At 41.6% G+C, this 13,295-nt stretch overlaps 1 pseudogene; it reads right to left on the minus strand.

Annotated features, from left to right (window-relative positions):
• Nucleotides 1-320: 320 nt before the first annotated feature.
• Nucleotides 321-1,834, minus strand: LOC129024895 (ornithine aminotransferase, mitochondrial-like; annotated as a pseudogene).
• Nucleotides 1,835-13,295: the final 11,461 nt, after the last annotated feature.

Consider the following 13,295-nt stretch of genomic DNA (forward strand, 5'->3'; position numbering starts at 1 on the left):
AGCATATATAAAGTATACTGAAGAATGTGATTTAAAGGCTATCTGTATACATAGATGTGTTTCACCTTAGAAAGTACATATGCACATCAAAACACTTTCACTGAATATAGATGCTACTACATTCTCTTACTTATATTACAAAGCAAACGGCAGGTTCATAAACATTCTTCTATTATGTGTCAACTGAAAAAAAACATATATTCCAAAAAGCAGTTTTGAAGACACATGGGAGTGGAATGTGCCCGCATTAAGAGCAGAGCTTTTACAAGACCACCTGTCTCCAGCCGGCTCCCAGGGACCACTGAAAACAGCTGCTACCCTCAGAACGATAAGATGGCCTTGTTAATGAGTTCACTGGACTCTCGAATCTCATCCTCCTTGACCACCAGCAGAGGTGAAACCTGATGATATTGCCATGGCTTGGCTTGGCCAGAAGTCCATAATCTTGAAGTCGTAGACACACCTTCCAAGCACCACAATCTTTGGTTTCTTTAATAACAATAGCATTTAATAATTCCTTTCCTCGCCGGGCGCAGTGGCTCATGCCTGTAATCCCAACACTTTGGGAGGCCAAGGCAGCTGGATCACCTGAGGTCAGGAGTTCGAGACCAGCTTGACCAACATGGTAAAACTCCATCTCTACTAAAAATACAAAAATTAGCCAGGCATAGTGGTGCGTGCCTGTAATCCCAGCTACTCAGGAGGCGGAGGCAGGAGAATCACTTGAACCCGTGAGGTGGAGGTTGCATTGAGCCGAGATTGCGCCATTACACTCCATCCTGGGCAACCAGAGTGAACCTCTGACTCAAATAAATAAGTAATTATTTTCCTCTTACGGCAGTTACAACATCAGAAGGTAGCTTCATGGGTTCATTTCTCAAGATAATACCCATTTTTTCTGTATTTTCAGCAAGGTTTTCTTCTTATAAAACCTCAAGGGCTGCAATGGCCACTCGGCAGCCTAGTGGACTGCCACCATATGTGGACCCATGTTTCCCTGGCTTAATGGTCAGCATTATGTCATCATCCCACAGCACTGCACACAGAGTATCAGCCCCTAGAAAGGGCCTTTCCAAGGAGGACTATATCAGGTCTGACATTTTCATGATCAACAGCCAGCCATCTACCAGTTCTGGCCAATCCTGACTATTTCATCAGCAATATACAGATCCTGGTGCCTGGTGCAGAGCTCTCGCACTCCCATTAGGTAACCTGGATCTGGAACAACACTCGCTTCACCCTGAATTGGTTCTACCATGAATGCAGCCACATTTGGATTCTGAAAAGCACGCTCCAGTGCAGGCAGATCATTGCAGGGAATGACGTCGAAGCCCGGCATAAATGGTCCAAAACCATCGTAACTCGTCAGGTCTGTGGAACTGGAGATAGCAGACAACGTCCTAACCCAAAAGTTTCCAGCTGCGAAAAAAACCTTTGCTTTGTATTTCTGAATGCCCTTCACAGTATAGCCCCACCTATGAGCTAGTTTACAGGCAGTCTCTCCAGCTTCCATTCCTGTATTCATAGGAAGAACTTTGTGGTAGTTGAAAAGTTTAGTAATATACTCCTCATATTCACCAAGTACGTTATTATAGAAAGCTCTAGAGGTTAAGGTCAATTTCTTCCCTTGACTCTTTAGCGCATTCACAATCTTGGGGTGACAATGCCCTTGGTTGACAGCACTGTAAGAACTCAGAAAGTCAAAATATTTTCTGCCTTCTACATCCCATAAGTAAATACATTTTCCTCTCTCCAGGGCTACAGGTAAAGGATGGTAATTGTGTGCACCACACTTAGATTCCCTTTCAAAAATGTAATCAGAGGTTGGAGGGCCTTGGACTGTCTTCTTTGGTTTTGTTTGTTTGTTTGTTTTTTGTTTTGAGATGGAGTTTTGCTCTTGTTGCCCAGGCTGGAGTGCAATGGCGCAATCTCGGCTCACTGCAACCTCTGCCTCCCGGTTTCAAGCAATTCTCCTGCCTCAGCCTCCCGAGTAGCTGGGATTACAGGCATGCGCCACCGTGCTGGGCTAATTTTGTATTTTTAGTAGAGATGGGGTTTCTCCATGTTGGCCAGGCTGGTCTCGAACTCCCAACCTCAGGTGATCCGCCCGCCTTGGCCTCCCAAATTGCTGGGATTACAGGTGTGAGCCACCACACCTGGTCTGGATTGTTTTTTTAGTTGCAACAGATGTAGCAGAAGCCACTGAAGAATGAGCTCCACGACTAAGTACAGCAAACCTCTGCAAAGGTGCTAGTTTGGAAAACATTGTGTCCTTCAAGTAGAAAAACCACAGATCGACTATTTTTTTCTTCCCATGGTTCAGACTAGAATACAGATTTTTAACCCAAGATCCAAGGATGATCTTCAGAGAGTCCAAAATCTCCTGACAGTCCCTGAGGACCACCCGGGACACACGCCATCTACAAAGCTCAGCCATGTTGTGTATCTTGATTATGGTGTTGGTTACAGGAGTCTACACATGGGATAAAAAGGCATAGGACTATACACACTATTGTACCAATGTCAATTTCCTGATTTTGATATTGTACTATAGTATTTTTACACTACTATAATATAGAGGAAACTGAGTAAAGGGTATATGGGACATCTCTGTACTATCTTTGCAATTTCCCATAAATCTATATTATTCCCAAGTAAAAAGGGAAAAACATACAATCTTTTTTGAGACAAGGTCTCGCCCTGTCATCCAGGCTGGAGTGCAGTGGGGCAATTATAGCTCACTGCAGCCTCAAACTCCTGGGCTCAAGCAATCCTCCTGCCTCAGCCTCCCAAGTAGCTAAGACTACAGGCACATGCCACCATACCCAGCTATTTTTTTTTTTTTTTTAGAGATGGGGTCTTACTGTGTTGCCCAAGATAAAAATACATTTCTTAATGAAAGATCAGGATGAGAAACAACAGGCTTATCTGAATACCTGCACAATAACCAAATACAACTTCTAGAAGTGAAAATGGTGATTTAAATAATTAATAAACGTATTAAACTGCAGATTAGACACAAACGAAGAAATAATTAGCGAACTAAAATATAGCTCTGAGGGAAACACACAATTAGAGATAAAGAAACAGAAAATAGTCCGAGCATGGTGGCTTAAGCCTGTAATCCCAGCACTTTGGGAGGCGGAGGTGGGTGGATCACCTGAGGTCAGGCATTCGAGACCAGCCTGACCAACATGGTGAAACCCCATCTCTACTAAAAATACAAAACTTAGCCAGGCATGGTGATTCATGCCTGCAATCCCAGCTACTCAGGAGGCTGAGGCATGAGAATTGCTTGAACCCGGGAGGCGGAGGTTGCAGTGAGCCGAGATTGCGTCATTGCACTCCAGCCTGGACAAGAGTGAAACTGTGTCAAAAAAAAAAACAAAAAAGAAATGGAAAATATAAAGATATGGAGGATAGAATGAAAAGAGCTCACATATATTGAACACAAATTCTAGAAAGGGAGAATAGAAAGATTTATGGAGAACAATGTTCAAAGGAATAATGGCTGAGAATTTTCCAGCTTTGGTAAAAAGCACCAATGCTCCTTATGTGAGCTCACCCAGACCTATTACTTTATTATTTAAGGAATTATTTACTAAAACACATGCTGCTTTAATGTAGTTTAATTATAATCCGGTGTTCATTAAGATGATGTCATTTGGAAAAATACTGATTGGGAACATTTGGGGATCATAAATTTGAAGTGGTACTAAAATACTAGGCCACATTAGAACATGTGGAAAAAGAAAGAAAAAGTAATAAAAATAAAGTTCTAGGCCACAATAACACAAACATTGAAAGGGAAGGAGATTAAAGTAATCACAGGACATGTGAAAATGGAAACTAAAGTTATCATCAAATTTAAACCTTTTAATGTCAAATAATGATGTTTAAAATGTTTAATGTTGCTAACACAAAGTAAATGGTGGAATAGAGAACTCCAAAAATCTGTGCCTCTATAAAAATCAGTGAAAAAACTGGCAAAAACTGTCAGGATCAACTTTTTCAGAACTTTGAAAACTAACCCATCAATTCCTAATTTATTGAGAGTTTTTAGCATGAAGGGTTGTTGAATTTTGTCAAAGGCCTTTTCTGCATCTATTGAGATAATCATGTGGTTTTTGTCTTTCGTTCTGTTTATATGCTGGATTACATTTATTGATTTGCGTATATTGAACCAGCCTTGCATCCCAGGGATGAAGCCCACTTGATCATGGTGGATAAGCTTTTTGATGTGCTGCTGGATTCTGTTTGCCAGTATCTTATTGAGGATTTTTGCATCAATGTTCATCAAGGATATTGGTCTAAAATTCTCTTTTTTTGTTGTGTCTCTGCCAGGCTTTGGTATCAGGATGATGCTGGCCTCATAAAATGAGTTAGGGAGGATTCCCTCTTTTTCTATTGATTGGAATAGTTTCAGAAGGAATGGTACCAGCTCCTCCTTGTACCTCTGGTAGAATTCGGCTGTGAACCCATCTGGTCCTGGACTTTTTTTGGTTGGTAAGCTATTGATTATTGCCACAATTTCAGCTCCTGTTATTGGTCTATTCAGAGATTCAACTTCTTCCTGGTTTAGTCTTGGGAGGGTGTATGTGTTGAGGAATTTATCCATTTCTTCTAGATTTTCTAGTTTATTTGCATAGAGGTGTTTGTAATATTCTCTGATGGTAGTTTGTATTTCTGTGGGATCGGTGGTGATATCCCCTTTATCATTTTTTATTGCATCTATTTGATTCTTCTCTCTTTTTTTCTTTATTAATCTTGCTAGCGGTCTATCAATTTTGTTGATCCTTTCAAAAAACCAGCTCCTGGATTCATTTATTTTTTGAAGGGTTTTTTGTGTCTCTATTTCCTTCAGTTCTGCTCTGATTTTAGTTATTTCTTGCCTTCTGCTAGCTTTTGAATGTGTTTGCTCTTGCTTTTCTAGTTCTTTTAATTGTGATGTTAGGGTGTCAATTTTGGATCTTTCCTGCTTTCTCTTGTGGGCATTTAGTGCTATAAATTTCCCTCTACACACTGCTTTGAATGCATCCCAGAGATTCTGGTATGTTGTGTCTTGGTTCTCGTTGGTTTCAAAGAACATCTTTATTTCTGCCTTCATTTCGTTATGTACCCAGTAGTCATTCAGGAGCAGGTTGTTCAGTTTCCACGTAGTTGAGCGGTTTTGAGTGAGATTCTTAATCCTGAGTTCTAGCTTGATTGCACTGTGATCTGAGAGACAGTTTGTTACAATTTCTGTTCTTTTACATTTATTGAGGAGAGCTTTACTTCCAAGTATATGGTCAATTTTGGAATAGGTGTGGTGTGGTGCTGAAAAAAATGTATATTCTGTTGATTTGGGGTGGAGAGTTCTGTAGATGTCTATTAGGTCTGCTTGGTGCAGAGCTGAGTTCAATTCCTGGGTATCCTTGTTGACTTTCTGTCTCGTTGATCTGTCTAATGTTGATAGTGGGGTGTTAAAGTCTCCCATTATTAATGTGTGGGAGTCTAAGTCTCTTTGTAGGTCACTCAGGACTTGCTTTATGAATCTGGGTGCTCCTGTATTGGGTGCATATATATTTAGGATAGTTAGCTCTTCTTGTTGAATTAATCCCTTTACCATTATGTAATGGCCTTCTTTGTCTCTTTTGATCTTTGTTGGTTTAAAGTCTGTTTTATCAGAGACTAGGATTGCAACCCCTGCCTTTTTTTGTTTTCCATTTGCTTGGTAGATCTTCCTCCATCCTTTTATTTTGAGCCTATGTGTGTCTCTGCACGTGAGATGGGTTTCCTGAATACAGCACACTGATGGGTCTTGAGTCTTTATCCAGTTTGCCAGTCTGTGTCTTTTAATTGGAGCATTTAGTCCATTTACATTTAAAGTTAATATTGTTATGTGTGAAGTTGATCCTGTCATTATGATGTTAGCTGGATATTTTTCTCGTTAGTTGATGCAGTCTCTTCCTAGTCTCGATGTTCTTTACATTTCGGTATGATTTTGCAGTGGCTGGTACCGGTTGTGCCTTTCCATGTTAGGAATTGATGGGACGTATCTCAAAATAATAAGAGCTATTTATGACAAACCCACAGCCAATATCATACTGAATGGGCAAAAACTGGAAGCATTCCCTTTGAAAACTGGCACAAGACAGGGATGCCCTCTCTCACCACTTCTATTCAACATAGTGTTGGAAGTTCTGGCCAGGGCAATTAGGCAGGAGAAGGAAATAAAGGGTATTCAATTAGGAAAAGAGGAAGTCAAATTGTCCCTGTTTGCAGATGACATGATAGTATATCTAGAAAACCCCATTGTCTCAGCCCAAAATCTCCTTAAGCTGATAAGCAACTTCAGCAAAGTCTCAGGATACAAAATCAATGTGCAAAAATCACAAGCATTCTTATACATCAATAACAGACAAACAGAGAGCCAAATCATGAGTGAACTCCCATTCACAATTGCTTCAAAGAGAATAAAATACCTAGGAATCCAACTTACAAGGGATGTGAAAGACCTCTTCAAGGAGAACTACAAACCACTGCTCAAGGAAATAAAAGAGGATACAAACAAATGGAAGAACATTCCATGCTCATGGGTAGGAAGAATCAATATCATGAAAATGGCCATCCTTCCCAAGGTAATTTACAGATTCAATGCCATCCCCATCAAACTACCAATGACTTTCTTCACAGAATTGGAAAAAACTACTTTAAAGTTCATATGGAACCAAAAAAGAGCCCGCATCGCCAAGTCAATCCTAAGCCAAAAGAACAAAGCTGGAGGCATCACACTACCTGACTTCAAACTATACTACAAGGCTACAGTAACCAAAACAGCATGGTACTGGTACCAAAACAGAGATATAGATCAATGGAACAGAACAGAGCCGTCAGAAATAATGCCACATATCTACAAGTATCTGATCTTTGACAAACCTGACAAAAACAAGAAATGGGGAAAGGATTCCCTATTTAATAAATGGTGCTGGGAAAACTGGCTAGCCATATGTAGAAAGCTGAAACTGGATCCCTTCCTTACACCTTATACAAAAATCAATTCAAGATGGATTAAAGACTTAAATGTTAGACCTAAAACCATAAAAACCCTAGAAGAAAACCTAGGCATTACCATTCAGGACATAGGCATGGGCAAGGACTTCATGTCTAAAACACCAAAAGCAATGGCAACAAAAGCCAAAATTGACAAATGGGATCTAATTAAACTCAAGAGCTTCTGCACAGCAAAAGAAACTACCATCAGAGTGAACAGGCAACCTACAAAATGGGAGAAAATTTTCGCAACCTACTCATCTGACAAAGGGCTAATATCCAGAATCTACAATGAACTCCAACAAATTTACAAGAAAAAAACAAACAACCCCATCAAAAAGTGGGCAAAGGACATGAACAGACACTTCTCAAAAGAAGACATTGATGCAGCCAAAAAACACATGAAAAAATGCTCACCATCCCTGGCTATCAGAGAAATGCAAATCAAAACCACAATGAGATACCATCTCACACCAGTTAGAATGGCAATCATTAAAAAGTCAGGAAACAACAGGTGCTGGAGAGGATGTGGAGAAATAGGAACACTTTTACACTGTTGGTGGGACTGTAAACTAGTTCAACCCTTGTGGAAGTCAGTGTGGCGATTCCTCAGGGATCTAGAACTAGAAATTCCATTTGACCCAGCCATCCCATTACTGGGTATATACCCAAAGGACTATAAATCATGCTGCTATAAAGACACATGCACACGTATGTTTATTGCCGCATTATTCACAATAGCAAAGACTTGGAACCAACCCAAATGTCCAACAATGATAGACTGGATTAAGAAAATGTGGCACATATACACCATGGAATACTATGCAGCCATAAAAAATGATGAGTTCACGTCCTTTGTAGGGACATGGATGAAATTGGAAATCATCATTCTCAGTAAACTATCGCAAGAACAAAAAACCAAACACCGCATATTCTCACTCATAGGTGGGAATTGAACAATGAGAACACATGGACACAGGAAGGGGAACATCACACTCTGGGGACTGTTGTGGGGTGGGGGGAGGGGGGAGGGATAGCATTGGGAGATATACCTAATGCTAGATGACGAGTTGGTGGGTGCAGCGCACCAGCATGGCACATGTATACATATGTAACTTACCTGCACATTGTGCACATGTACCATAAAACCTAAAGTATAATAATAATAATAATAAAAGAAAAAAAAATAAAAAATAAAAATAAAAATAAAAATAAAAAAGAAAAAAAAAAAAAAAAGAAAAAAAAAAAAAAAAACTAACCGAAAGCTTGTAACAAGCAGACGAATGTTTAATCGAGAAAAACCAGCTGAGTGGCTCACGCCTGTAATCCAGCACTTCGGGAGGCCAAGGCAGGCAGATCACCTGAGGTCAGGAGTTCAAGACCAACCTGGCCAACATGGCGAAACCCCGTCTCTACTAAAAATACAAAAATTAGCCAGGCGTGGTGGTGCGTGCCTGTAATCTCAGCTACTCAGGAGGCTGAGACACGAGAATTGCTTGAACCCGGGAAGTGGAGGTTGCAGTGAGCTGAGATGGCACCACTGCACTCCAGCCTGGGCAACAGAGCAAGACTGTCAAAAAAAAAAAAAAAGAAAAAAGAAAAAGAAAGGAAGAAAAAGGAAGGAAGGAAGGAAGGGAGAAAAACCAGCTGAATCTCCATAAGAATAGTAAGCTTTGTGGTATTTTAACTTATCCTCGTCCCATCTCCTGCTCCCAGCTTGGTGGTAGCCCTGAAGATAATGATCTGCATTCCCCGTACAGGTACCAGTACCAGAGAGAAAAGAATGGACCTTATTCACAAAGAATTACAGTTGTTTGTTTTGACTTGTCTGGTGGTTCCCTGGAAGAACCCACTTGAAAGGCTTGTCTTCATTTGACCTCACTCAAACTGACGCTACAACCTGGGGTAGTGAATAGCAGTTGGGGCAAACAATACATCAACCAGCAAGCTTAAAATGAAAGGCTGGAGGCCAGGCGCGGTGGCTCACACCTGTAATCCCAGCACTTTGGGAGGCTGAGGCAGGTGGATCACGAGGTCAAGAGATCGAGACCATCCTGGCCAACATGGTCTCTACTAGACACCCCATCTCTACTAAAAATACAAAAATTAGCTAGGTGTGGTGGTGTGCACCTGTAATCCTAGCTACTCAGGAGGCTGAGGCAGGAGAATTGCTTGAATCCAGGAGGCAGAGGTTGCAATGAGCCAAGATCGCATCACTGCACTCCAGCCTGGTGACAGAGTGAGACTCTATCTCAAAAAAAAAAAAGAAGAAGAAGAAGGAAAGGCTGGAAAATGGGATATCTATTGGGGCTTGAATAACTCCAACACATGCCTGGGAATCTAGAAGGCCACACGCATACGCCCTGGGCTGCAGCTAGGCGAATGCCCACAGAAGAACTAAGTAGGCTTTAATCTCTCACCTCTGCAGACCTTGAGGCTCTGAACAAGCAGGAAGAGAAAGATAAGGCAACGTTGTAAACTGCCAGGCTGAGTGCAGAAGGTATGTCCCAACACATACACAAATCCCCTTGGCAAAGACTGGGAGACATACTGGTTCCAGGCATTTAAAGAAATTTCTGTTCAATCATTAGTGGCCACTAAGCTAACCAAGAGACTTCAGTGGCCACAGAGGACAAGGAATAGAGACTACAGAATTTGTTCAGGAAAAAAACTAAACAAACTTGTGTTTTGAGACAGGGTCTTGTTCTGTCTCTCAGGCTGGAGTATAGTGGCACTAACACGGCTCACTGCAGCCTTGATCTCCCAGGCTAAAGCAATCCTCCAGCATCAGCCTCTGAGTAGCTGGGACTTATAGGCATGTGCCACCACACCAAGCTAATTTAATTTATTTATTTTATTTATTTATTTTTTTTGAGATGGAGTCTCACTCTGTCGCCCAGGCTGCAGTGCAGTGGCGCGATCTCGGCTCACTGCAAGCTCCGCCTCCCGGGTTCACACCATTCTCCTGTCTCAGCCTCCCGAGTAACTGGGACTACAGGGGCCCGCCACCACATCTGGCTAATTTTTTTGTATTTTTAATAGAGACGGGGTTTCATCGTGTTAGCCAGGATGGTCTCAATCTCCTGACCTCACGATCCATCCGCCTCGGCCTCCCAAAGTGCTGGGACTACAGGCGTGAGCCACCGCGCCCGGCCAATTTTTTTTTTTTTTTTAAGAGACAGGGTCTCACTATGTTGCCCGAGCTGGTCTCAAACTCCTAGGCTCAAATGATCCTCCTGCCTTGGCCTCCCAAAGTGCTTGGATTACAGGCATGAGCCACCGAGCTCAGCCCAAACAAACATTGAAAACAAAAAAACAAACAAACAAAACAGCAACAAGAAACACTAGAGAGGGGACAGAATCTGGTTTCCAGAGTTGCCACATTATATTATTTGAAATGTCCAGTTTTCAATAACAAATTATGACACATGCAAAGAAAGAAGAAAATACGACCCATCCACAGAATAAAGAAAAAAGACCACCTATAGAAACCGTCCCTGAGAAAGCCCAGATGTTGGGTTTTCCTTTTTTCTTAATGTATTTTATTTTATTTATTTATTTATTTATTTTGAGACAGAGTTTTGCTCTGTCACCCAGACTGGGGTGCAGTGGTGCAATCTCGGCTCACTGCAACCTCTGCCTCCCAGACTCAAGCAATTCTCCTGCCTCAGCCTCCCAAGTAGTTGGGACTACAGGCACCCACCACCACACCTGGCTAATTTTTGTATTTTTAGTAGAGACAGGGTTTCACCATATTGGCCAGGCTGGTCTTGAATTCCTGACCTCAAGTGATCCACCTGCCTTGTCCTCCCAAAGTGCTGGGATTACAGGTGTGAGCCACCACGCCCAGCCAGATGCTGGGTTTTCTAATAAAAAGACTTTAAATAAGCTATTTAAAATATGTCCAAAAACCTCAAAGAAACTATGTCTAAAGAACTAAAGTATAGAAACAATATCTCACCAAATAAAGAGTATCAATACAGACATAGAAATATAAAAAATGAACCAAATAGAAATTTCTGGAGTTTAAAAGTGTAATAATCAAAATGAAAAATTCATCTTCTGCTGATGCTAGGAGTAGGGACATCGCCCTCATCTCTTTTTGGGGTTCTTTCTGTTAAATATGAAGACTTGCTTTTTTTTCTTTTTGAGACAAGGTCTCACTCTATTGCCCAGGCTGGAGTGAGTGGTGCAATCACAGCTCACTGCAGCCCTGAACTCCTAGGTTCAAGCAACTCTCCCACCTCAGCCTTCCTGAGTAGCTGGGACTGCAGGTGCAAACCACCATGACCGACTAATTAAAAAAAAAAAAAAAATTGGGGCTGGGCGCGGTGGCTCACACCTGTAATCTCAGCACTTTGGGAGGCCAAGGCAGGCGGATCACCTGAGGTCAGGAGTTTGAAACCAGCCTGGCCAACATGGTGAAACCCTGTCTCTACTAAAAATACAAAAATTAGCTGGGCACGGTGGCGCATGCCTGTAGTCCCAGCTACTCAGGAGGCTGAAACAGGAAAATCGCTTGAACCCGGGAGGCAGAGGTTGCAGTGAGCCAAAATCGCGCCATTGCACTCCAGCCTAAGCAACAAATCAAGACTCTGTCTCTAAATAAATAGATAAATAAATAAATAAACAAACATTGTGTAGGGACAGGATCTCACTATGTTGCCCAGGTTGGTCTCAAATTCCTGGCCTCAAGTCATCCTCCTTAGCCTCCCAAAGTGCCCGGATTATAGGCATGAGTCATCATGCCCAGCCAAGACTTGCAGTTTTAAGGCCAGGTGCTGGAATTTCAAGTTACCGTTATTATCAAAAAGAATGGTTTGTTGAGCTTAAGTTTAGTGTCAGTAAAGGGAGTGGACAAAGCTATATAAGAGCAATGTTTTGTATAGTATTGAAATTAAGTTGGTACCAATCTGAACTAGATTGCTAAAAATTAAGATGTTATTTTTAATCCCTAGTATGGTTTGAATGTGTCCCCTCCAAAATTCAGGTGTTGTCAATGTGACAGTTTTAAGAGATAGGGTCTTTAAGAAGTGACTAGGCCACAAGGGGTTCTCCCTCATAGTGAGATTAGGTGTCCTTATAAATGAGACGGAGGGAGTTGCTTCTCTCATGTCCTTCTGCCTTCTGCCATATGAGAATGCAGCAAAAAGCCCTGACCAGATGCTGGTGCCTTTATCTTGGACTTTCCAGCCTCCAGAACTGTGAGAAAATAAATGTCTGTTCTATACAAATTACCCAATCTGAGGTATTCTATCATAGCAGCACTAAAAGACTACTAAAATCCCCTAAGTAGGACTTGCATCCCAAGGAAGTGTAAGACTTCTGCACTGAAAACTACAAAACATTGCTGAAGGAAATTAAAGACCTAAATAAATGGAAAGATAGCCCATTTTTCATGGATCGGAAGATTTAATGAAGTACTGATACATGCTGTGGCATGCATAAACCTTGAAAATATGCTAAGTGAAAAAAGACAAACACAAAAGGCCACAGTGTATGATTCCACTTATATGAATGCCAAGAATAGGCAAATCCATAGGGACAGAAAGTAGATTCATGGTTCCCAAAGGCTGGGTGGAGTGGGGAGTTACTATTAATGGGTATGAGGTTTCTGGGGGGTTTTTTGTTGTTGTTTTTTGTTTTCTGTTTTTTGGTTGTTTTTTTTTGAGACAAGGTCTCACTCTGTTGCCCAGGCTGGAGTGCAATGTTCCAATCCAGCTCACTGAGCCTTGAACTCCTTAGTTCAAGCAATTCTCCCACCTCAGCCTCCCTGAGTAGCTGAGACTGCAGGTGCACACCACCATGCCCAGCTAATTAAAAAAAAAACTTAGGGACAGGATCTCATTATGTTGCCCAGGTTGGTCTCAAATTCCTGGCCTCAAGTCATCCTCTTGCCTTGGCCTCCCAAAGTGCTGGGATTACAAGCATGAGTCATTGTGCCCAGCCAAGACTTGCAGTTTTAAGGCCAGGTGCTGGAATTTCAGGTTACCATTATTATCAAAAAGAATGGCTTGTTGAGCTTAAGTTTAGTGGCAGTAAGGGATAAAGAACAGTGAAACAAGGAGCATATAGTATTAATCAACTACAGTCAACTGCCCTATTTGTAAATAGAAGCAGGGAAATAATATATATGTGTAGTAGCTTATAAATGCATAAAAATTATCTGGGAAGATAAACAAATGTCTCTCAAACATCTAAAAGCTTCCTTCAGGCTGGGTGCGGTGCTTCATGCCTATAATCTCAGCAATTTGGGAGGCCGA

Source organism: Pongo pygmaeus, chromosome X (genome assembly GCF_028885625.2).
Source record: "Pongo pygmaeus isolate AG05252 chromosome X, NHGRI_mPonPyg2-v2.0_pri, whole genome shotgun sequence".
NCBI lineage: Eukaryota > Metazoa > Chordata > Mammalia > Primates > Hominidae > Pongo > Pongo pygmaeus.